The 25,678-nt window shown below is 34.9% G+C and overlaps 1 long non-coding RNA gene across 1 annotated transcript; it reads right to left on the minus strand.

Moving 5' to 3' along the window:
- LOC309632773 lies at positions 1 to 25,635 on the minus strand. The gene is made up of 2 exons (XR_014247061.1): positions 12,536 to 25,635; positions 1 to 1,036 (listed from the first exon to the last, which is right to left on the minus strand). It is a non-coding gene; the product is annotated as an uncharacterized lncRNA (long non-coding RNA).
- Between the last annotated feature and the right edge of the window lie 43 nt (positions 25,636 to 25,678).

Raw genomic sequence — 25,678 nt, forward strand, 5'->3', positions numbered from 1 at the left:
TTTTGCTTAACTTACTGTGTTTGTGGTCTCCATTTCACAGTCTGTGGGTTCATAGTTCCTGTTGTTTTTGGTGTCTGCCTCCAAGGGGTAAGGTTGGTTCAGTGGCTTGTGTAGGCTTCCTGGTGGAGGGGACTGGTGCCTGTGTTCTGGTGGGTGGGGCTGGATCATGTCTCTCTGGTGGGCAGGACCACATCCGGTGGTGTGTTTTAGGGTGTCTGTGAGATCATTATGATTTTATGTAGCCTCTCTGCTAATGGGTGGCTTTGTGTTTCTGTCTCACTAGTTGTTTGGCATAGGGTGTCCAGCACTGTAGCTTGCTGGTCCTTGAGTGGAGCTGGGTCTTAGCATTGAGACAAAGATCTCTGGGAGAACTCTTGCCGACTGAGATTACATGGGGCTAGGAGGTCTCTGGTGGTCCAATGTCCTGAAGTTGGCTCTCCCACCTCAGAGGCTCAGGCCTGACACCATGCCAGAGCACCAAGATCCTGTCAGCCACACAGCTCAGAAGAAAAAGGAGAAGAAAAAGAAAGAAAAATAAATAAATGAATAAATATATAAAAATAAAATAGAATAAAATAATTTAAATTTAAAAATTTTTAAAAATTATTAAAATTAAAAAGTACCAGGATCTTGGTTTGCTTGAGAGCAACGAAACCAATAAACAAATCCACCAATGATAACAAGTGCTAAAAACTATACTAAGATAAACATAAAGATCAGAAACAAGTCAGTCACAGAGAGCAAACCCCATGTCTACATTTGCTCCCAAAGTCTACTGCCTCAATTTTGGGTTGATTCGTTGTCTATTCAGGTATTCCACAGATGCAGGGTACCTCAGGTTGATTGTGTGGATTTAATCCACTGCTCCTCAGGGTGCGTGGAGAAATTTCCCTTTCCCTTCTTTTTTCGTACAGCTCCTGGGTTCAGCTTTGGTTTTTATCCCTCCTCTGTGCGTAGGTTGTCTCAGGCTTCTGTTCCCACCCAGACAGGATGGGTTAAAGCAGTGGCTGATTAGGGGGCTCTGGCTCACTCATGCCTGAGGGAGAGAGGGGTACGATAGTTATAATTTGAATGCGGGGTGAGCCTGTGGCGGGCCGAGACTGGCGTGACATTGCAACAGCCTGAGGCATGCCATGTGTTCTCCCGGGGAAGTTGTCCCTGGATCATGGGACCCTGGCAGTGGCGGGCTGCACAGGCTCCCGGGGTGGGGTGGTGTGGGTAGTGACCTGTGCTTGCACACAGGCTTCTTGGTGGCTGTAGCAGCAGTGTTAGCATTTCATGCCTGTCTCTGGTGTCCGAGCTGATAGCCACAGCTCGTGCCTGTCTCTGGAGCTCGCTTAGGTGGTGCTCTGCTTTCTGTGGGCAGACAGGGAAGGAATCCCCTGTCCTCGTGCACCCTGAAACAATGGTCTCTTGCCTCTTAGGCAGGTCCAGACTTTTTCCTGGACTCCCTCCCAGCAGCTGTGGTGCACTAGCCCCCTTTAGGCTGTGTTCACGCAGCCAACCCCACTCCTCTACCTGGGATCTGACCTCTGAAGCCCAAGCCTCAGCTCCCAGCCCCCACCCACCTTGACGGGTGAGCAGACAAGCGTCTCAGGCTGGTGAGTGCTGGTTGGCACTGATCCTCTGTGTGGGAGTCTCTCCGCTTTGCCCTCTCGCCCCTGTTGCTGCTCTCTCCTCCGTGGCTCTGAAGATTCCCCCCCGCCCACCGCCCCCCCACCCCCGTCTCTGCCAGTGAAGGGGCTTCCTAGTGTGTGGAAACTTTTCCTCCTTCACAGCTCCCTCCCAGAGGTGCAGGTCCCGTCCCTATTCTTTTGTGTCTGTTTTTTCTTTTTTCTTTTGCCCTACCCAGGTATGTGGGGAGTTTCTCCATGGGGGAATAACATGGGGGGAAAGCCCCATGTTATTTAATATCACTATAAAATTTATTTTTGTAGGAAAAGGACACATCCTTGGTTTTCTTTCCTCTCCAACTACCTCATTTGCATCTTCTTAGGTATTTTTAAAATACTTCTGCTGTAATCTGCTGAGCCAAATTCTCCTAATTTTATAGGACCCAGTTTAAGCTTTACTTTTTCATTAGTACACTTTTTTTCCCTCTGTATTCTCATAGATCACTGTAGCACTTTTAGCTGGTAATTGGTATTTAACGTTTTATTACAAACTGATTTAATGATAACTTGGTTCGTATTCACATTATCTCCCTAAAAACGTAATATCCCTGATGTCAGAATTCAGACCCTAATCTAAAGCCCTCAAAATACTTAGCATAATACTAGACAGCAAAGAAATGGTCAATAAATTTAAGTCTTAAAACAGATGTATACATTCTTCATAGTTTCAGTCTCATCACAAAGAAAATAGTCGGCACACTATATGTTCATTCCTCATTCTAACTCATTCTTCATCTTTCAAAGTATTAAGTAAAAAATATGTGTGGTAAATATGGAGGAAATAGTTTTATGACTGGTTGAGAAATGACAGTAGTCATTAATTGGATTTGACCAAAAAGGGTTTCTATCAATTCAGCTTCATTATTTTTATTTTATGTAACAAAAATTTATCAAAGTAGGCAGAACACCAAAAATTGTTATTTATCATGTAAATAAATCTTTATCATTTTATCTAAGATGACATAATATTGTAAAAGGGAAAAGCAATATGAGAAGATTTGTTATCTTAAAATTAAAGTGAACTTATAATAAAATATATGCTAGAAATAAGTAAATTTAATAATAGCACAAGGAAAGGACAGTGGATAATAATGTTAGGGGTAACATCTTAAGTTAGTATATCATGTTTTCGTTATTACCATCTAAGTAACTCAATCTTATTAAAACTAAGTTAAAAATTGAAAAAATAATTTTAAAATATTGTTTACAAAGACTTGCACAATATTGTTGAATCTTAATTTCAATAGAAATTTTTAGATACATCTCTTTGAACATCACATACAAATGTCAAAATATTGACTCAGTGAGAAAATATATGAGAAGGTATTTGGGGCATTAATTTATTTTCATTTGAATTGACTCAGAGTGAAAGTCAAAATATTTGTGTTTAGGAAAAGAAATTAACTGCAGTTTTTGTTCCAAATTAGTTCATTTAAATAGAAGCCTCCTACTTATGAGTAGGTTGTCTTCTAAATAGTGATGTGTAAATCAATTATTTGAACATTGGAATGTATTTTCCCTTGCTGTAATATAATAAATGGTGGCTTTGTTACTTATATGAATAGCTCCACAAACTCAGGGTGGGAATATAGTTAGACTTATTTATTTATTTTTTTCTTTATAATTAATTGGCTAAAACTCTGCTCTGTTAAAGGGGTACCACTGTGAAATATCCTATAGAGAAGATGAGAAAAATAAGACTATAAACTGGGATGAAACATTTGTAAATCACATGTCTGGTAAAGCTCTTTTATCTAGAATCTGTAAAGAACTTTCAAAACCTAAGCTTAAAAAATCTAGTTAGAAAATCTGAGAAAGAGATATGGATAGCAAATAAACACATGAAAATATGTTCAATATCATTTACCATTAGTGATATGCAAATTAAAATCACTATGAAACATCACTGCACACTTATTCAAACATTTAAATTTTTAAATATGTGACAAAACCAAATACTGGTGAGAAAATGGATAAATTGGATCGTTCATACATTTCTAGTGAAAATACAAAATTGTACAGGCAACTCTAAAAAATAATTTGGTAGTTTGTTATAAAATTGTACAGGTACTAACCAGACAACTCAGCAGTCGTATTCTTGGGCACTTATCCCAGAGAAATGAAAACATACATTCATATTAAAACCTGTACATGAATCTTCCTATTGGATTTTTGTAACAGTTCCAAACTGGAAACATTTGAATATCCTTCAGTGGGTAAATGTTTAAATAACTGTGCCATATTCATACCATGGAATTCTATTCAACACCAAAAATAAACACAATACATGTAATAATTTAGGTGGATTTCTAGGATATTATTATTGGTGGAAAACAATTCTGAAGTTTAAAAACCATATGTTTTCATTTGTATAACATTATATAACGTTCTGGGAATTTTAATGGTAGAGAGCACTTTAGTAGTTGTCAGGAGACAGAGACTAGGCTTGTAAATATAAAGGGCTAGTATGAGGGAGTTCCCTAGTAGTGTTGGAAGAGTTCATATGTATGATGAAGTTGTTTGGAACTATGTGCCCATGTTTACACACACACAGAGGAATGCATGTAAAAATAATTTTAAAAAGTGAATAAGGACTGTAGTCGACTTAACATTGTACTGAGGCCAGTTTCCTGGTATGGGCATTGATTCTGTACTACAGCTATATAAGATATCACCACAAGAAATCTGGGTGAAAGGTACTGTGGACTCTGTGTACAATCTTCCCTACTTTTTATGCATCTACAACTACTTCAAAATAAAATGTTAAGAAAAAAGGAAAGGAAATTTGGTATCTCACTTTGCCGATTTCTACCATCCTCTGACTTCTCCAGGAACCCCTAAGGCTTATACACTTCAGGGAGAGCATCTACTTTGATGCCACACACAATGGAGAGGGGACTTAGGTCTAGTTAGTATATTGCTGCCATTGCTTCTTACCAGTATAGGGTGTGATTTTTAAAGATTGATCTTATATAGACTCAAGAGACAATTTTTCCTCAATCTGTGATGGTAGAATGCAGGTTCTCAAGATTTTCTTTTTTTTAAATTAAGATTCTGATGATTCAGCTAAAAACCCTCTTTAGGCTCACAAACCATGCTGAGCTGCTTCATTTCTCATACACTGGCAATTCTCAAGGTGTCTAGCATTCCACAATGATGAAATCATAAAAGTGTTAGCATTCTGTCTTTCAAACAATTACCATTTCATCAACCAAACTAGGGACCTCCTATTTTTTAATATTCTTTATATAAATCTACACAATAATGTCTCATTATCCACTCTTTATCCACCAACGAGGCTATTTACCCATTCATTCATCTAAGGATACTTCGCAGTGGCTACATGCAATCTACAGCCAGCTTTATGAGGAGGCTACTTTTTTTTCTAAACACTCTCTCCCAATTGATATTCTTTGCTTCTTTACCCTTCTAGAATGATTACACTCATTTTATTATAGTGTGAATTTATAAAATACATCTGGGGGGAGAAGAAAGACACAACCATCAGTTTAAAAATTTCTTCGCTAACATGGTACGTTGGTATAGTCAGGATCCCAGGTGAATTGACAAAAGCCTATTAAACCCAGCTCTTTTGAGACTATCAAATAGCCACCAAATGGAAAGAAATATATATAGGAATTGATTTTACCTCAATGCAGAGGACTGAGACAAAAAGGACAAAAGTTTCAGGAGACTGATTTGAGTCTAAAAAATAAAATCTATAGATTCAATGTATTTACATAATAAATGGCTTTGTCAGATAGTGAGTTCTCAGAAAATTTTTCAAGAAGTGGTTACGTATGTTTCAAGAATTTCAAAGAGGATATTACTGTTTTGGTTTTCTCTTTATGTACCCATTTGTGTTTGCTGGGGCTCTTGGTTTCAAATAACAAAAGTACTTTAGCCATTTCAAACAAAGTAGGACAATGCATACTATATTAAAAAGAAATATCCATAAAGATGAAATACAAGGATTCACTTGGACCTCAACTAGAGGTCCAAATAGAACCAAGCTCTCAGATGACACTGGAATTTTCTTTTTTTCAGTTCCTCAATACTGCATTTACTTCATTTTCTTTCTCTTTGGTAATCATCCACTTCTGCTTATTTAGTCCATGGGTGGGGGAAATAGAACTTTTTGTTTGTTTGATTTTAGTAGCTCCATATTTTATGATTTTGTGTAGCCACTTGAGGCTAAATGGAATTTATCTTCTCATGAGATCAGAGATCCCAACTATGGATCCATCAACTATGGACAAAGAGTCAGGTTCTAGATATGGGTAGGTAAGAAGCCCAGTATCCTGGTCAAGTATCTGAGTAGTCTGGACTGTGGTCTATGTGTGATCTTTCAGACCTGATCATAGACAATGACAAAGGTTTTACCTGGCAGAGCCTTATGGGAAAAAGCTGCCCCACAACGCACATGGTACCTATCTAGGTTATTGCAGTCTCTGTAAGGAGTTACAGTCAAGGACTCAGGCCTCCTTGGCCATTTACACTCTTATGCGCATCTCCACTCCTAGCCTAGGTGCCTCCATTGGGAGATCTCCTTATGGGGGGGAAGCTTGAAGACACCTTACTCTGCTCAGACTCAGTACTAAGTAGTTTTTCATACCTAGCCCTTCTCCTCAACTCCCTCCCTGGTTCCTGGGTCCATAAAATGACAGCAACCTTATATTTGAAGCTCCCTCTTTAGTGAGAGGATCCTCATGTCTGTGCTGATCCGCTGCACCCCCTGCTGCCCCCCACCCAGTGCAGTCCCATGGCAAAACATGCAACAGTGGAGGAGCCATTCCTTTCTCTAGCTTTAGCCTCTTACTTACCCTATAGCAGGAAGTAATGAAAGGCTTGCGTGTTACTTTCATTTTGGCTTATTGTTTTAATTGACTAGTACTCCAACACCTGGTGGCTCAGCTCTGCTCTTGACAGTATCTACTCCTATCAAATAAATGTATTGAGGGGACATGCTGGTTGTCTAAATATGACTGTTTATAGTACAAGCATATAATTGAACTGCAGAAAGATTAACTCCTAAAAAAAAGTGTACATGATATCACCCAGTTCTAGTGTTATACAAGTTATGTTGCCTCTGGGGGGAAAAATCTTTCAAATTGTCTGAATATAATTATTACTGAGAAGATGTGAACTACCTATTCAGAAGGGGGAAACAAATGAGCAGCAATGCAAGATTCTGTAAGCCTACTCAGAAGGATATGCACGATATTTATTGCAACAATATTATCTATCTACAGAAAGATTGATAATAAATATTAAATCAATAACATGTGTGATTAAATTAAAAACATGCTTCTGAAGAGTATAATATCCTGTAATTAATATACTACTAAGAAGATATATGATCTGATGTCACCTTGATATCAAATTATTCATTTTAAATAAAATTGGCTTGACCTCCCATCTCTGTCCTGTGAAAAATCTGATACCCAGTATAGGATGTCTACTAGTGGCTTAAATTCTCATTTCCAAGGTCTGTTCTTATCACTTTCTTGTTCCCCTTTTAATAATAATTGCACTTCCAGTAATGCCTGTAGCCTTATCTAGGCCTTATGTTTAGCCAAATGTGAAACACATACCCACTTCCAAGATTTATTAAAAATACTGGGCACATTCTTTCTAGTATAATTTTAGATTTGATAGAAAATATAAACCATAGCAATAAAAATACAATATAAAATATTCCCTGTTCTTAAAAAGTCCCTGGCTGTGTATTTCCACAGAGGATTTCAGTGGACTTGCTTTTCTCTCTTGTTATCTCTCCTTCCCTTCAGACTTGTTTTTCATCCCTGCCCATTCAAGCCAGGCCTAGAGAATATTATTTCTATATGCATCCATATGCGTTGGACATTTTTCTGAACAAAGGTATTTCTCTTCAAGAGAAGAAATCTGCAATGGTCTCTTATTTATTTATTTATTTATTTATTTATTTCCTATCTTGCTATTAGGGCATTCTTAAACAAGAGCTATAGTTAAATGATGTAATCCATTTAATAAAGGTCACATTTGAAGTGCAGTAGCTCCAGAATTAATAAATACTCCAATATGTGAATAGTGAGAGTGCACAGAATATGCATATCTATACAACGGGAAATGTATTAGAGACTGTGGCAAGAATCTTTAACTCAGTACAACAGATAAATGGAAAAATATATATATTTATTCATCACTTTCTATGTGCCAGGCAGTGTAAGAACCTCACCGATTTTATTTTTTAAATCTCTACAACCACACTCTTCATTAATATTACTGTCTCTCTTAACAGATTTGTGAAAACTGGCACCCATGGTCCTATACCTAATAAAATAACAGAGCCAAGAGTCTAAAAAATTTATTCTGATTACAAAGTCCACACTTGTATCCATAAATCAGGATTTTTTGGCTCTTTGTGAGAGTATTTCATTGATAAGATGGAATTTTTTAAATATTTTATTTCATGGAATCCAAAATAATTACCAAATGTTTAATTAGCAAGAAAAAATTTATATTATTTTAATGTGATATCAATTATTTGTGTAAGATCTGTCCTACTCTGCAAAGTCAGTATATAACCTTCCAATTCTTTGATTTAAGAGAAAGTAATTTATATGCATTTCTCCATAGTAAAATATGCAAAGTCTTCAGGAAGACAATTAGAAACTGCATTGAGAAATGCATGTTTAGTAACAAGAAACATATTGAAAGTGCACAGAAAGTCTTTCTTTTGTATATATTTTATTCCCTTCTTTGCTCTCACACACTTTATTATTACTCCTCTAGCTTCTAAATAAGATTGATTGGTGAGTTGATTACAGGGGTGCCTGAACACAGATTGTGGGAAGTCTTAGTGTGACTCGGTATGCCATAAATCAAACAGCAGGTGAGTGGGAAACACAGTTCCCTGACTCACAAAATATAATAATAAAAATGTAAATAAATAAACTAGCCTCCTTTATTAGGAGATAACCAGTATCAGTAATAACTCTGATAATATATAGGATTCAGTTACACAGTTTCCTTTTATTTACAAATTTTAAAATATTTATAATATACAAGCTATTATACTAGGCAGCATGGGAGATTTAAGTGTGAAAAAACAAGGTACTTGTCAATGGCATCACCATCAAGTAGAGGAAATAAAATCGAGCACTATAGCATAGAGTAGAAATTAACAGCAAATGTTTAAGATTATTTGGAAGGGAAGAAATTTATGTTTTCTGAGGTAATGATTTGAAGAACAGAGAAAGATTCTTAGAAGGGGCTTCCATGCACATAATGATGAAAAACAATGGCATTGAAAGTGCAAATAGCAATGTGAGTATTGATCCTCCCATTTTTCACAACAAAACAGGCTTCTTCATTTCCTTACTCTCACTCAGTGTGGACACAATCTAGGCATCCATTGCCGTAAATACTCTTTTCATTCATCATTCTTTCCATACTGTTTTTTGGATTCCTTAGTATGTGCCAGTCACTACAATAAGCTCTGGGAATAAAGAAGAGAGAGCCAAAGTCTCTGTCCTCAAGGAAATCTTAATCTAGAGAATCTTTTTCCATGTCAGAAATGCCTCTTCAGTTTTCCCTCCTGTCCATTTTGTGACCACTGCTTTAGTATATGTTATCATCACCTGTTCACAGAACTATTCTGACCAACAGTTTCTTAGACTTCCCCACTTTACACCAACCTGTTGTTGAGGGTTTTCCTTGGCGCTCTCTGTTGGCAGGAGAGGAAATCAAGCCACACTACTGAAATTAGGCAATCAATGAAAAAGTACATGGACCAAAATATAGACGACAATTATGTGCATAAATGATAGCAGAATACATGAAAAAATATCCACGTTATAATGTTCATTTCAGAGCTATTTCTAATGGTGAAATAAAAATATAATTCAAATCTCCATCAATACTATGGTGATATAAAAAATAGTGCATAATCGTTAAAAATGATGATACCATTTATAATTTCTGACCTAGAAAAGATGTCCATGATGTATTTTTAAATGTGTGTGTGTTTATGTTTGACAGAGAAAGAGAACCCTGAAGGAATATGTTTTAAATCACTAAAATTGGTTACTGCTGCGTCAAGGAATTATGGTTGGCAATTGAGCATTCTTTCTAAGATCTTTATAATAATTCATCAAAATCCTAACATAAATAATATTTATTGATTTATATATAAAACAAATATATTCATATTATAAAAATGGAATTTTTACATAAATAAACATATTAAAGCAACACTATTTTGTATAGTCAATGATATAACATTGGAGGTTATGTATACACAGGAAAATATACTTAGCAGTTTTTTAATTTACTTATATGTATTATAAAAAAAATTCTGCCACTGTTTTTGGTTAGATTATCATAATTGCATGTTAAACACTTTCATGGAGCTGGCCTAAATTGCTCAGCAAATTATAGGCATTATAATTTAGTCAGAAGTCTACTAGATATAAAAACCTGAAAAAAGATATTTTTACAGATTTAGGCTATGAAGATCTCTTTATTTCTCCAAGGAGCTTATAAATATTTAAAGATAAAAAGGCTCTCTAACTGTAACAGATGATTTAGGTAAAATATTTGAAAAAAACATTTAAATGATAAATTTTTCTGACAGTGATCAGTAATACCAGGTTTCACATAACCAGAGGGAAAAATTAGTGTCAGTCAGAAGTTTAGCTAATAATATGGTATCACAGTATGAATATTCCTGGGGATAATTTTTTCAAATTGTGTCATATTTTATCTCGGTTATTTTATCACAGAGCTGAGAAGTCTAATTTGTAAAGAAATCCTCATGAGGTGTTGAGAGGCTAAAAGAATCAAACTCTGAGTATACAAAGAGCCAAACAAGATCTATACGAACTTCTATCTATCCTCCAATCCTTTTCATAGTTTACATTATTGGGTGTTTTATTCTTTTCCCATCATTCCATTCAATTTAACTCTGGGTTATACTTGGGATTATGATCTGGTTAGATTCGAACTCAACAAACATCACAGTATTCTTCCACATCTTCCTTCCTTAGTTAAAACTCGACAGTTTCCAAGTTTAGTTTTGTCTTCCATAACGGCTTCCTCACTTTCTTTCATGACGTTTGCCACTGTCATAGCTCAAGCCCCTCTCTTTTCTTTCCTTTAAAGACCTCAATTACCCATATGTTAGGTCACTTGACATTGTCCCACAGTTCATTACATATTTTTTTTTCTTTCTGTTCAACTTGAGTCATCTTTTTTCTACAGTGTCTAATCTTCCATTAATGCATTAATGCTCTCCAATGTATTCTTCATCCCAGATATTGCAGTTTCTGTCTCAAGAAATTTGATTCGAGTGCTTTTTGTTTTTTAGTAGCTCTAACTAAGTTTTTAAAATATATGTAATACAGTTACAATACTTGTTTTAAAGTTCTTATCTACTAATCTAACATCTGTGTCAGTTCTGGATTGGTTTCAGTCGGTTGCTATTCTCTTCATTACGGTTGATTCATCGAAATAGAGACTGTATCCTCCCAGATGAAGCTCAGCCACAGAGAACTGAAGTGATATGTTGGATTGGTAGAGTATTCAAGAGCAATATTCCATGAAATACGTGTGAGGAGTTCTATGTGATCTTGGAGTGGTTTTGGAAGACTTTTTGGTTGAGGAAAGACTAGCTGGCTCCTCCCTTAAAGTTCAAAGTGCTTATTTTCCCCGATGGCAGGACACATATCATTTGCATAATAATGAAAAGCAGAAGAATTTATGTTCCTCAGTTTTCTGTTAAATTTTTAGCACAATAACAGCTTGAGGAAAGACGTAGAATGATGTTCATTTCAAACAGTGAAACATTGAAAAGTTAATTTCTAACTAAACTAAAACCCAATTGTGTGCATAAAAATGGTTGGAATATAATGATTCCTTGGCAAGTGAGAAAAGGGGAGGACTTTGTGTTTGCTGAAGAAGTGTTTATCATTTGTCTTTTGTTTGCACATTTATTTCCTCCCTATATGATTCTGATAGAATGCATCAAGGATATAATTCTCTTTCTGGTGCTTGCTTTGATGTTAACCCTACAAACAGAAAGGATAGTGTATGTTTCTGTATAAACAGGTCAAAGATGGCCTAGAAATTAGTTCACATTATGCTGTCACTTACATCATATTACAAGATTCTTACAATAGCTAAGGTGTCAGCATTGATGTGGACTCACTATGCCCATTTTATAATTGGTGGATGTAAAGTTTAGAAAGGTTAAGGGCTTGCAATCATAAGATAAATCTATGAAGGATTTATAAACAAGCCCAGAATTTCCAGTTTCAAATCCAGTATTCTGCCCTCTGCCTCAGCCATTTTTTTAAGTTTGCATGTTAGAGGCAGTAGGACTTCTACTGTTTTAGATAACATCAATGAAATACCATAATTGTACTCTTGATTATGTTTAAGATGCAAAGAAACTTTAGTCTACATTCATTTTTTTAACTAAAAGCTTCAGTTTGAATATTAATTTTATTTAAATAATGTTCCTAGAAATTTTAGAGAGAAAATTAAACTGACTTTATGTGCAGAGTACAATCTCCATTTGCTTTGACAACTCTTAGTTTACGTATGCAAAGTAAGTCTACCTTTTTGTATATATAATTAAGATGCAATGCCAGGATATCATTGACTGCTTAATTAAAGCAATTAGGATTGTAGTGAATCATGGCACAACTTACCTTAAGAGGTGTGAGCAGACTATGTCACAGGCTATGATACAATAAATAGTCATTGAGTTCAAAATACTTCCCACATAATAAAACATAAAGCATATTTGAGTGCTAAAGTTTCATTCATTCTTAACATTGTAGATGCATTTAGAAAAAAAGAAAAACCTTAGAGGTTACCTGCTTTTCAGGACTTGACTTGGTGCACATCATATAGAAGGACTTCCACATGCTGTGACTTATTATTCAAAACAATGAAGTCCCCAATAGAAAGCATTTCTTTGCTTGGAGTGTCCTTTAATGTACCTGTCTTAAGAACCTTTGGTGGTGGTAGGTAGCTGGCTGAGGGTTCAGGGAGATAGACCCTGCCTGTGTCTCTGTCTTTCTATTAGAGAGCTATTGCCTCTCTCACCTTATCTGAGGAGGGATTAGAAGGTTGGTCGCATTGCATTAGCATGGACTTTGAAATGACAATCTCGGAATCAAATTCCAGTCTGAACATTCATTTCCCGGTAAATTAGGTCAGGGTGCTTAACTTTTCTGAGAGGCAGTTTCAGCAGTGATACTGTTGTATCTGCCTTATAGACAGGAGTAGATCCAGATTTTATGGGACCTAAAGCAATACTTTTGGGAGTGCTCTTTAAGAAAAAGGATACAAAATAGGAATGATTGTGAATATTTATTTAGAATTAACAAAGAAATCACAATAGAATAGAACTTTGAAGAAGCTGACAAATTCATCATACATTAAAAATAATTCAACTCTCTATAATTAACTGCCAGACATATCGTTTATTGTACTTTTTCTTTGGCTTTGGCTGTATATTCTCTGATTATTTCTTTATAACACTTTTAAATTATTATTTTCTTTAGAGAGAAGGGTATTCAATATTTCCACTAGCATGGTTGATTATTTTTTAATTAATAATGACAATTTAGAAAAGGTTCTTTCAGTTTCACAAATAAGTATTGATTATGTCATGTGGATTTTAAAAATTACTTTGAAATTTGGGAAACTTCCATTGAGTTTCTTTTGTATAGGAGATATTTCAGATATACTTTCTGTAGTATTGCTATAGGTTTGTGTCCTAGAAACATAGGAATTTTATTAAATTTTATTTTACATAATTCTCATTTTTAAATGCATGATGTTTTTGTAGTCATATATATTACTGAGTATATGCCTGACAGAGAGAAATTCTCCTCTGATTTAGGCGCTGATGAGAACTAAATACTCTTCTTACAATTTTATACTTCTTATGACTAAAAGAATATTCCAATAACAACAAAATCTTTTTTTTTTTTTTTTAACATTTATTTATTTATTTGGTTGTTCCTGATCTTAGTTGCTGCATGTGGGCCCCTTAGTTGTGGCATGTGAACTGTTAGTTGCAGTATGCATGTGTCATCTAGTTCCCTGGCCAGGGATCGAACCTGGGCCCCCTGCATTGTGAGCACGGAGTCTTAGCCACTGCACCACCAGGGAAGTCCCAAATCTTTTGAGCTCTGTCCTTTTCATACCTCTATTATTTACATATTTCTTTTGTTGCGTATCTTGGGACACATTTATATCCCATCGTGATCTGTGGCTGTAAAAGTTTGTGACATGATGATGGATGGCTCGGCACAGGGCCCTTAGGGGTACCCACCATTCCTATACAGTGGATTCAAAATGCCTTGACAGTACATGAAAGGGGTTTCATCTACTAAATACAAAGTTTATGTATCCGCAACTCAACTTCTGCTATCAGGTAGCAAAGATGCCCATGGCTGCTTCAGTGTTCCCTGACACAAAAGGAGAGGTGTGACAGAGGGGAAATTGTTGCTTGAAGAGATTATCAGTCTTAACTAACTGTTAAAATATTTTAATTGTATAAATTTAGCATAATTATACAGCCATATGAAACAACTGCCAGGGTGTCACCTTTGAAAGAGTCTTTGTGAGCAAATGGCTCTGAAGTTTAAGATTCATTAGGTATGTAGTAAATCTTCTGGTTTAATGTTTACTGCATGTGTAAATTAAAGAACGTATTCAACTATATATATTTTGATATTATCCCCACAAAAGCTACTGACATATAATGCAATAAAAGAATACCACCTATTTTTCTATTTCAAATTCAGAAATTCTTATGCTAATTAGAAGCAAGGTTCTAGATACAATATTAATAAGATTCTTCTTGGTCCTCATCATCAACAAAGAATTGATCAAATATTTCCAGCTTAATTTTTTAAGTCAGAGAGTAACATTTTATTAAAATACAACCATATAAATTTTAATTATAAACCTCAGATTAACAATTGATTAAAATATACAAACATCTTGGTAAAATTAAGTATTTTCCAATCTTTTCTGAAATTTCTTTTGACAATTTTATCATGAAAAAAAAAAACCTGTGATCATTTTACATCGTCTAAAGAAAATAATTTAATAAACCTATTAGGGCGTTATTGAAGTTTTTATTATCCTGTAATAACTCCTTAATAATGAAAACATTCTCTTGAAAAGAATCTATTATTATTTTCATTTTTAGAGGTCTAGCTCTTGTCAACTGAAAAAGATACACAACCTAAAAGTTGAGAATTGTTTTACTTGGCAGACGGAACTGAGGACTTAAGCCAGGAAGATAGCTTCTCAGCTCTGAGGGATGCTCTGAGGAGATAAGGAAGGAGACAGGATATAGAGCAGTTTTTGCAACAAAACCAGGCAGTCTGAACAAGACACCAAAAGATTACTGTTAATTAAAGAAAAACAGACATCTCAAGTTAATGAATTTAGTGCTTTTCTATGTATGGGAACATGCAAGAGTCTGGGCTCTTTAAAATCGTTCCTTTGATATGCACCTCAGCTATCTAGGGCCAGTATCCTGTTCTTTTCCATCCTGAATCCCCTCAGGGTACACAGTCTGGGGCTGCTGCAGTGGCTGATGGCTGATGGCTTGATGGCTGCAACATCCTTTGTTTACTGATATGGCGGGCGACTTTCTTTGTAGACAGTCTCCTGGGTGATGATTATGCATGAATTCCAGAAATTCTCTAACATTTTTATCAGCTTCCTGAAATTCTGTATGTTAGAATTTGCCATTTCACTTGATAATCAATTTGAATTCCATTTCCATTATATTTTGTAATATCTAATATATAGAAAAATTAGACTGCTCAAACAGACAGGGATATACATTATTGTAAAATAGGGACAGCTGATTTGGGGAAGAGTGTATCAGTCTGCTTGGATCACCATGACAAAATACCAGACTGGGTAGCTTAAACAACAGAAAATATTTTGGTACAGTTTCGAAAGCCAGAAGTCTAAGGTCAAGGTGCAAGGAGATTGGTTTCTGGTGAGACCTCTCTTCCTGACTTGTAGATGGACACCTCATTGTGTCCTTACATGGCCTTTTCTCTGTGAATGCATAGAGAGAAAGAGAGAGAGATCTTTGGTGTCTCTTCCTCTTCTTATAAGGACACCAGTCCTAAAATGTTAGGTCTCCAGCTTTATGACTTCATTTAACCTTAATCTTCTTTAAAAATTCTATCTCCAAATACAGTCACATTGGGGGTTTAGGGCTTCAACATATGAATTTTGAGGGAACACAATTCAATCCATAGCCAGGACTAATATAATGAATTCTCAGTTTATTAAAAATATGTCCATATTAATGTTATTTTGCTCTAAACTCTGCATAATGAATATTTAGATAATAAATATCCACTGTACTGTAATTTTTCTTTCAACATGTTACATATTCACTCTTTTCTCTTCTTGTCTGCGTGTGTTCTAAAGAGAAGTCCAATGTAATTCTTATCTTTGTTCTTTTATAACCATAATTCTTTTTCTCTTCTTTCGAGATTTTTCTCTTCATTTAGTTTTTTTACAATTTGATTATGATACACCTAAGTGTATGTTTTTTGGTATTTATCCTGCTTGATGTTCTCTGAGCTTTCTTGACCTGTAGTTTGGTGTCTGTTACTAATTTTGGAAAGCTCTCTGTCATTATTTCAAACAGTTCATCTACACCTTCCCTCTTTGTTCTCTTAGTATTTCTATAATATGTATGTTTTACTTTTGAAATTGTCTTACAGTTCTTGCATGTTCTATTCTTTATTATTTTCATTCTTTCTCTCTTTTCATTTTAGAATACAAAGTTTCTATTGACATATTTTCAAGCTCACTAATCCTTTTTCAGCTGCGTTCAATCTACTACTGGACCCATCAAAGGCATTTTTCATTTCTGTTGAAGTTTTTTTTTTCTAGCATTTATTTTTATTCTTTCCATCTCTCTGCTTATAATACCCATCTCTTCTTTCATGGTGTTTACTTTTTCCATTAGAATTCTTCACATATTAATCATAGTTATTTTAAATTCCTTATCTGATAATTTCAAAAGCTGTGTCTTTTCTGAGTCTGGTTCTGATTCTTGCTTTGTCTTTTTAGATTGTGTTTTTCGTACCTTTTAGCATGCCTTGTAATTTATTATTGAAAACTGGGTAATAGCAACTGAGCTAAATAGGCTTTTAGTGTGAGGTTTCAAATTAATCTGGCTGGGCATTGGACTGTGCTTAATGATTATTATAGCTGTAGGTGCCAGAGGCTTCCAATTTAAGTGTCCTTGTTCTTGTCTTGCCTGTAGTCTTTGGACTTCCCCATCAGTTGCTCCTCAGTTAGAGTCTGTGTCTTGCAGTTATTTTTGTTGGCTGTAAGCCACTGTTATTACACAGGAGTCCTTTTGGTGTGGTGGTAAGGTTTGAAGGATGGCAACAATTCTATAATCCTATGATTGCATCTCAGTCTTTTAGGGGGTAGGCCTGTGCACTTAGGCTGTATCCTTCATAGGGATTTCTTAGTTCCGCTTCCCTTAAGTGAGATGGGAAGGCTGGAGGAGCCTGGATTTTGAGTAACACCTTTCCTACAGGTGAGAAAAGGCTCTGGTAAAGGCTTTTCTCCGGTAGAGTAGGCCTTTGTAATGGACAACACTATGGGCATATTTTAATGGTTACCTTTGCCCTGCCCCTGCCAGTGTCATTAGGGACTGTCTCTTGGCTGTTCATCTTGAAAACCTGGTGAAATCCCTGGATATAAAAGCCTGGAAAATGTGGGAGCCCCTCACAAGCCCCAGGGGTTTCTCACTCTCAAGTCAATGCACATTAGCCTCCAGCAATTCATTAAGAGAATTTCCAGTTAAATATTCCTGCCAGTTTATGAGTCCAGGGCCTTCTGCAATAAACAGATCTCAGCTGTGACTCTGGATTTGCTTGTCTCCAGATTTCAGGGCAGCGGTTTGCCCTGTGACCTCAATCATCTGATGAGTCCAGAAAAAGTCATGGGTTTTCAGTGATTTTTTTCCCCTCCTTTTCTTACTAAAGATAGGAGTAATGACTTCTAAGCCCTTTACATAAATGTTGGAGCTGAAACCAGAACTTATATTGAAATTTTGCTTCTGAAAAAGTTATGCCAACTTTTAAATTATAGTGTCTTAATTTGTAATAATAATAAAGACTATCACTTGAGAACTTAGTTTGCATGAGGCATTGTGCTAAGCACTTATATGCCCTATTTGATAGAAACAAAATGCATAGTGGTTGAAGATACGTAGTTTGGAACTAGGCTGCTTGGGTTGCTGAATCCAGGCTTTATCACTACTATGGGACCTTGGGGAAGTTACTTTTCTGTACCTCAATTTTATCATCTGTTCATGAGGATAATAATAAGACCTACCTCATAGAGTTTCTATGAGGAGTTAATGAGGTAACACATGAGCAGTGCCTCGTACATTGTGAACGCTATGTGCTTGCTATTATTACCTCATGTAATCCCATGATAATCCCCTGAAATGAATATTCTTTTGACAGAGAGGAACAAAAGCACAGATGGTTTAAATTACTTGACTAAGTGCTCTTCAGTAGCCAGTCCAGATTCCTAAACTATACCTATGACTTAGGGATAATATAGAAGAAAAATCCCCCATCCTAATTTTCATAATTGGCCACACAATTTTTGTAACTTAATATAATGCTCCTAGCCTACAGAAATGGGTTAATGCTATTTAGAAATTAATTTTTTATGTATGTGTAATCCAGATATTGTAGATTAGTTATATGAATCTCAGAGCCCAGCCTAATCTGCACAAGTTTTGATCGGTAAAAACAGTCTTTGTTGTAAGAAATATGAATCTGAAAGTGTTCCGATTGGGGCTCCTGCAGTGTCCCAATACTTTACCTCCTCTGGTTAAATATTTGGTTTTTACAAGACCAGGCATCAAATATTGAAATGATGGATAGCAAGATCATGCAGGGCTTATTGAGGGCCAGGCAATCTCAAGTCCCTCCATGTGTTCCTATTCAGTTCCCCAGGGAACCAAAATATTTATTGTTTTCATCTGATTCATCTCTTTTACTTTGGAGCTTTCCTCCTCATTGTTTTATTCTTCTATTTGGGTACCTGTGCTTCAAATCAAGCAAGTGGCTTTTTTTAAAACCTCAGCTTGTACTGGCACTGGGAGTACTAGATAATCACCAACATGATGAACAGGTTGTACGAATAATCAGTATTTACAGCATACGAAACTTCCAGCTTTCATATGCCTTTGTCATTATTGGCACAAGATGCCTCTCCACAAAGTTTTGTGCTTGCTGGTAGATTTTAGAGGTTGTTCTGCTTTCCCTAATCTAGCAGAAAACTGCAAAGTATGGTTTTCATTCTCAGGCAAACCATAAAACCCACAGTAAAAAAGAACAAAACTGCCAAACTCTTCTGAGAGGGATTCCCGCTTGGTGAATCTTTAAAAGCTCGTAAATCCAGAAGTATATTTATTGCCTTTGATGCAGTTCTCTTCCAGGGGATTCCCCACCTTCCTCAGTCTCTTAAATTCTGTATTACCCTTCTTAGATATACTGCACCCCAGCAGGGTTTCCCTGAACTTTGGTAAAATCCCCACATACTAATAGGTCTTTCATTCCAACGGATATTCAGACCTCCTTTCCAAGCATTCGATTCCTTAGAATTTGACCCCCGAATCCATTATGGTTTCAATATGTCTCATAATAACTTGAAGGAGACACAGTACTTAAACAGTAGTGACTTCCTGCTTTGTTTTTTCTTTCCAGAAAGCATTACCCACATTCAAAAGAGGAAAAAAAAAAAACCTAGTTTAAGTAAAAATGAGATACTGTGCTATGTGTCTGTGGGGGGGTGGGAGAGGGGTGCACATGCTTTCAAGTGTGTATGTACCAAATGGGATATTTTGACTGAGAAGAGGGATGAGGCTTTTATTTTCTTGGTGTGTTAAGTTAGGTGCCATCTTTCTCCCAGTAAATCAGTTTAAACCAGGAATTTTGTTAAAGCCAATGTGTCCCAAAAGGTAGCACATTATCCCTGTATATATATTTGAATTCAATTAATTTGTATAGTGAAGCTTGGACCTCCCCCAGTGAATAAAGGGTCTTAAATAGTTATCTAGTTAAGGTCAAAGCATGTAAAAAGAAATAAAAATGTTTGCTATGGACAAAGGCGGGTGGGTGGGCACTGTGGGTGGAGTTGATGGATATCTCATTGAAGATAAGAGTGAACCCAGAATGTTATCAAGGAAGGGGAAATCCTGGGAGTGATGTGGATTCAGAAATAGGACTTTTTTTTTTTAATGAAATATAATTAACTTACAACATTATATTAGTTTCTGCTGTACAACATAGTGATTCAATATTTTTATGCACTACAAAATGATCACCATGATAAGTCTGGTTACCATATGTCACAATACAAAGTTATTACAATTATTGACAATATTTTCTACGCTGTACATTAGATCCCCATGACTTATTTATTTCATAACTGGAAGTTTGTACCTCTTAATCCCCTTTACCTACTTTTCCCATCTCCTCACCCCCTTCCACTCTGCCAACCACTAGTTTGTTCTCTGTATCAGTGGGTCTGTTTCTGTTTTGTTATGTTTGTTCATTTCTTTTGTTTTTTTTTATTCCACATTAAAGTGAAATAATATGGTATCTGCCTTTATCTGTCTATCTTATTTCACTTAGCAAATACCTTCTAGGTCTATCCATGTTATCATAGATGACAAGATTTCATTTATTTCTATGGTTGAGTATTATTCCATTGTAAATATATATATCTATACTTGGCTATTGGAAATAATGCTTCACTGAATACTGGGGTGCCTATAGCAAAGATAAACAAATGAGACTACATCAAGCTAAAAAGCTTTTGCACAGCAAAGGAAACCATCAACAAAAAGAAAAGACAACCTAGTGGGAGAAGATATTTGCAAACAGTATACCAGCATACCTCATTTTACTGCTCTTCACAGATACTGCATTTTTTTACAAATTGAAGTTCTGTGGCAACCCTGTGTGAAATAAATCTCTTGGCATGATTTTTCCAAAAGTATTTGCTTACCTTGTGTCTCTCTGTTACATCTTGGTAATTCTTACAATATTTCCAACTTTTTCTTTATTGTTATACTTGTTTTGGTGATCTGTAATCAGTCACCTTTGATGTTACTACTATGACTTGCTGAAGGTTCTAACGATCGTTAGCATCTTTTAGCAATAAAATCTTTTTTAAATTAAGGTATGTACCTTTTATTTTTAGACATAATGCTACTGCATGCTTAATAGACTACTGTATAGTATAAATACAACTTTTATATGCACTGGGAAACTAAAAAATTCATGTGACTCACTTTACTGCTATATTTGCTTTATTGCAGTGGTCTAGAACCCAACCCTCAGTATTTCTGAGGTATGCCTGTATCTGATAAGTAGCTTATATCCAAAATATATGAAGAATTCATACAGTCCAGTATCAAAATAAACCAAACAACCTGCTGAAAAATGAGCAGGCATCCTGAATAGATATTTTTCCAAAGAAGATACACAAATGAGTAACAGGTACTTGAAAAAGTGCTCAACATCCCTCATCATCAGGGAAATACAAATCAAAACCACAGTGAGATATCACCTAACACCAGTCGGAATAGTTGTTATCAAAAAGACAAGAAGCGACAAGGATTGGTGAGGGTGTGGAGAAAAGGGAAACCTTATATGCTGTCAGTGGGAATGTCAGTTGGTACAACCACTATGGAAAACAGTATGGGAAGCTCCTCAAAAAATTAAAAATAGAACTACCATACAATCTAGCAATTCCACTTCTGGATGTTTATCTAAAGAAAACAAAAACTCTAATTTGAAAAGATATATACATCCCAGTGTTCATTGCAGCATTATGACTTAAGCACCCGAGTTTTTTGTTGTTGTTACTATAAAAAAGACTGCAGCTGGTTCTAGAACCCATGCTGAACTGGTTACCATGAGTGTGTGTGTGTGCGTGTGTGTGTGTAAATTAAAAGAATAGTCAGTTACACAGTGGGGCCTTTTTAGAATCTCAACTGATGGTGATGATAGCTACAAATATTCCTCAGTATTTAATGGTATTTATTTTGAGTTATCAATTCATTGTTTGAATTTGTTGAGCACTTGAAAGCTCCATTATGATTTTTTTCAAATTATGTGAAGATGGTTATTTCAGAAAAATATACATTGTGGGATAATCAACCAGTAGAGAAGGCTGGAGTCATTGAAAATTGAGGATTTAATGAAGAGGTAATATTAGTTTTATTCCTGAGGTTATGAAGCCAATTCAAACCACTTGTACCCTGGAAATGTCTGAAACTATAATCAAAAAAGCCATGACAAGAAAAAATAAGTTGAGTATTATAGATGTCACATTTATCTTTGCTCTTGCTGACTTCTAGCAACTTAGACAATCTATTAGGTGTGTTTTCTTATATAAGTTCACTGACACCACTGTCATATAAGCAGTGACAACTGGACAATTCATTCTTTCCTCATTGGTGTCTGAAAGTAATTCCTTTTTCTAGATGAGATTATAATTCACAGACAAGCATATCAATCATCTACTGTCTTAGACTGTATTGTCAAGGAATCAGTTTTCACATCAACCAGACTTGAATTTTAATCAATGTACTAGTTCAGCAACATTGGATATGTTTTTCAACCTTTCTGATATGCCTGTTTTTTTGTCTATATACAAAGAATATAGTGGGATAAAAATTTTTAGAATGCAAAGGTCATGAATACTGAACAATGAGCAAACTGTGGTGCAATGAGTGGTGTTTGCTGCTATTTAACCTACTTGCCTCTCTCTTCTTGTCAACGTTATTCCCAAGGGTATTGTCTTGGCTACATATTAGTTCCACATTATAGGTTGTTGGAATTTTATACATTGAAATAGGGCACCAGGAAGATTTGTTTGTTTATGAAAAGCGGTAAATCTTTTCATTCTAGAGTTTTTCTAGCATTCTGTAATAGTACTATTAGTATTAACTCCACACAAATTTGTCTTAACTTATACATCATTTAAGTCCTACTTAATTTTCTTCTGTATTATTTAGAAAATGTTGAACCTGGCTTTATTGAATGTCAATTCAATGTAAGCTGGCGAGAACTGCCAAGTCATCTGATGTTAGGGGGCATATAATACAAATTTAACATAAAGCCATACAATTTGTATAGGTAACTAGATTTAAAAAATAGAATCAGCTGTGATGTTTCATATCCTAATCAGCATATGAAACAGTGAATTAGCTGATGAATTACTTTAAGCTATCATATTTAATGAGAATTATTTTTCATAAAGTTTGTAGCTGTGAAGAAAATTAATAAGGTTTTGAATAATGAATTCTTTTACGTTTGGTAGTATTATTTTACTAATTGAGATTTTTTTTTCTTTGCTCACTGAGGTTGATTTCTTAGATGTAGAAACTTAAGTGATACATACATTTTTTGTACAAGATACTGATATTTATTTATTCCATTAATACTTATTAAATATTAGCTTAGTACATAGCAAACCTACTAGATATTATTTGATGATATAGGAAGATAATAAGACAAGCTGTATATTAATTAGCTATATGAAAGTGACAGTGAACATGGAAGTGGCCAATTTTGGACTGAGGATGGACTGAAGAATTTATGAATTTTAAACTTGCAAAATCATATAGTGGAATCATGACATATGGACTTAATTAGATTTAGCTACATATATTAAAAATACTGAGGCATAAATGAGACAGTTTATTTTTGTTATACCTAAAACATTGTTGGTCAAGGGCTGCTATGGTAGCCCCTAATATCATCAGGGAACAAGACTTTTTTCTTTCTGTTCTTTGATCATAAATTATTCATAGCTTCATTAATCAAAATTATTGTATCAGAAGGGCACCAAATCAAAGGCCACAGGCCAAATCCACTCTGTCAAATTCTGTATATAAAGTTGTGTTGGAGCACAGCCACCCCCATTTATTATGTGTTGTCTAAGGCTGCTTTCACGATACAAATGGCAGGATTGCATAGTTGTGACAGAGACTATAGTCCTACAAAGCCAAATGTTTGCTATCTGGTGCTTTATAAAAAATAGTTTGCTGAGTCATGATCTAAGACAGTATCTATTAGAAAGAGTATAATGTGAGCCACATATATAGTTTAAATTTTCTAGAAGCCACATTAAAAAAGTAAAAATGAACAAGCAAAATTCATTTTAATAATGTAATTCTTAAATCCTTTATATCAAAAAATATCATTTCACCATGTAATATACTTAGAAAATAATAATACATTTTACTTTTTTTTTCTAAATCTTTGATATTTAGAGTATATTTCAATTTGACCTGCTCATACTTCAAGTACTCAATGGCCGTATGTTTCAAGTGGCTATCATGTTGGGCAGAACAGGACAGATATATCAAAATGAGTACATCCATATCCTTTGCTTTCTTCATAGGAAGAAGAAAGAGAAGTTTTGAGAGGAACAAATAGGACAAATATAAAACAAATAGTAATATTATATATATATAAGGACACACTCGTATTGATATTTACAATAAAGGTACATAATTTAAAGATCTCCATTAAAAGGCAGAGGTTGTCCAATGGATAAAAAGCAAGAAAAAACTATATGCTGCCATAAAGAAAGTGATTTTAAATATAAACATGCAGATAGGTTAAAAGTAAAAGAAGAGAAAAAGATATACTATGCTAACACTAGTCAAAGAAGACTGGGATGATTACATTAATATCAGCCAAAATATATTTCATCGCAAAAATATTACCAGGTGTAAAGAGGCTTATTTAGTAGTGATGAATGAGTTAATTCATCATGGGAACATGATAATTATAAATGCTTTGGTATCTTATCACAGAGCTTTTACTTCACTGACATTTATAGAACATTCCACCTAAAAACAACAGAACACAAATTGTTTTCAAGTATACAAAAGTAAATTTACCAAATGGACCATTTTCTAAACCATAAAGCAAATTTAAATAAAGTTCCATGGAATCAAATCACAGAAAGCATGTTTTAAGACAATTCGGCAATGATTAGAAATAAATATCAGAAATAAATTTGAAAAATCATCAAATATTTGAAAACCTTAATAATAGACTTTTAAAATGATAGGTCAGAAAAGCAATCAAAAATGATGATTAGAAAATAAAATGCAAATATAATGTACCAAAATTAGTGAGATACAGATAAAACACTGCATTGAGGAAAATTTATAGCATTGGATGCCTTTATTATAAAAGAAAAGGATCTCAAATTAATTTTCTTCCCTTCTAAAAAAGTTTTAAAAGTATCAAATTAAGTCCTAAGTAAGCAGGAGAAAATAAATAGTAGAGGTTAGTATGAAAATAGAAAACAGAAAAATAATAAGTAAATCAATGAAACCAAAAGTGTGTCCTTCCAGACAGGAATTTAAATTGATAAACCTATAACCAGAGTAACTAGGAAAAATAAGAGAAAAGACACATATTACTAATATAAGGAATGAGAGAGGTGAAGATGCTGCTAATTCTACTAGTATTAAAAATATACTAATGGAATATTGTCAGTAACTCTATGCCAACAAATTTTACAACTTGTATAAAATGGACATTTCTTCAAAAATGACAAACCCAAAGCTCAGTAAACAATAGATTAGCTGAATAAATTTCTCTATATTTGTAGTTGAAAAAGTAGGTCCAGATAGCTTCATTGGTGACATCTATGACATTTTAAAGAAGAATTAATATCAATTCTATAGAAACTCTTCTAGAAAATTGAAGAGGAAGAAATACTTCCCAACTCCTTCTATAAAATCAGCATTACTCTAATAATCAACAAAAGGCAAACTTTTCCACAATGGCACTGGATCAATTTGAGATAGATAGATAGATAGATAGATAGATAGATAGATAGATAGATAGATAGATATGCACATACATACATACATATATACACTTTGA

The sequence above is a fragment of the Balaenoptera borealis genome, assembly GCF_965194805.1.
Source record: "Balaenoptera borealis genome assembly, chromosome: 8".
Taxonomy (NCBI): Eukaryota; Metazoa; Chordata; class Mammalia; order Artiodactyla; family Balaenopteridae; genus Balaenoptera; species Balaenoptera borealis.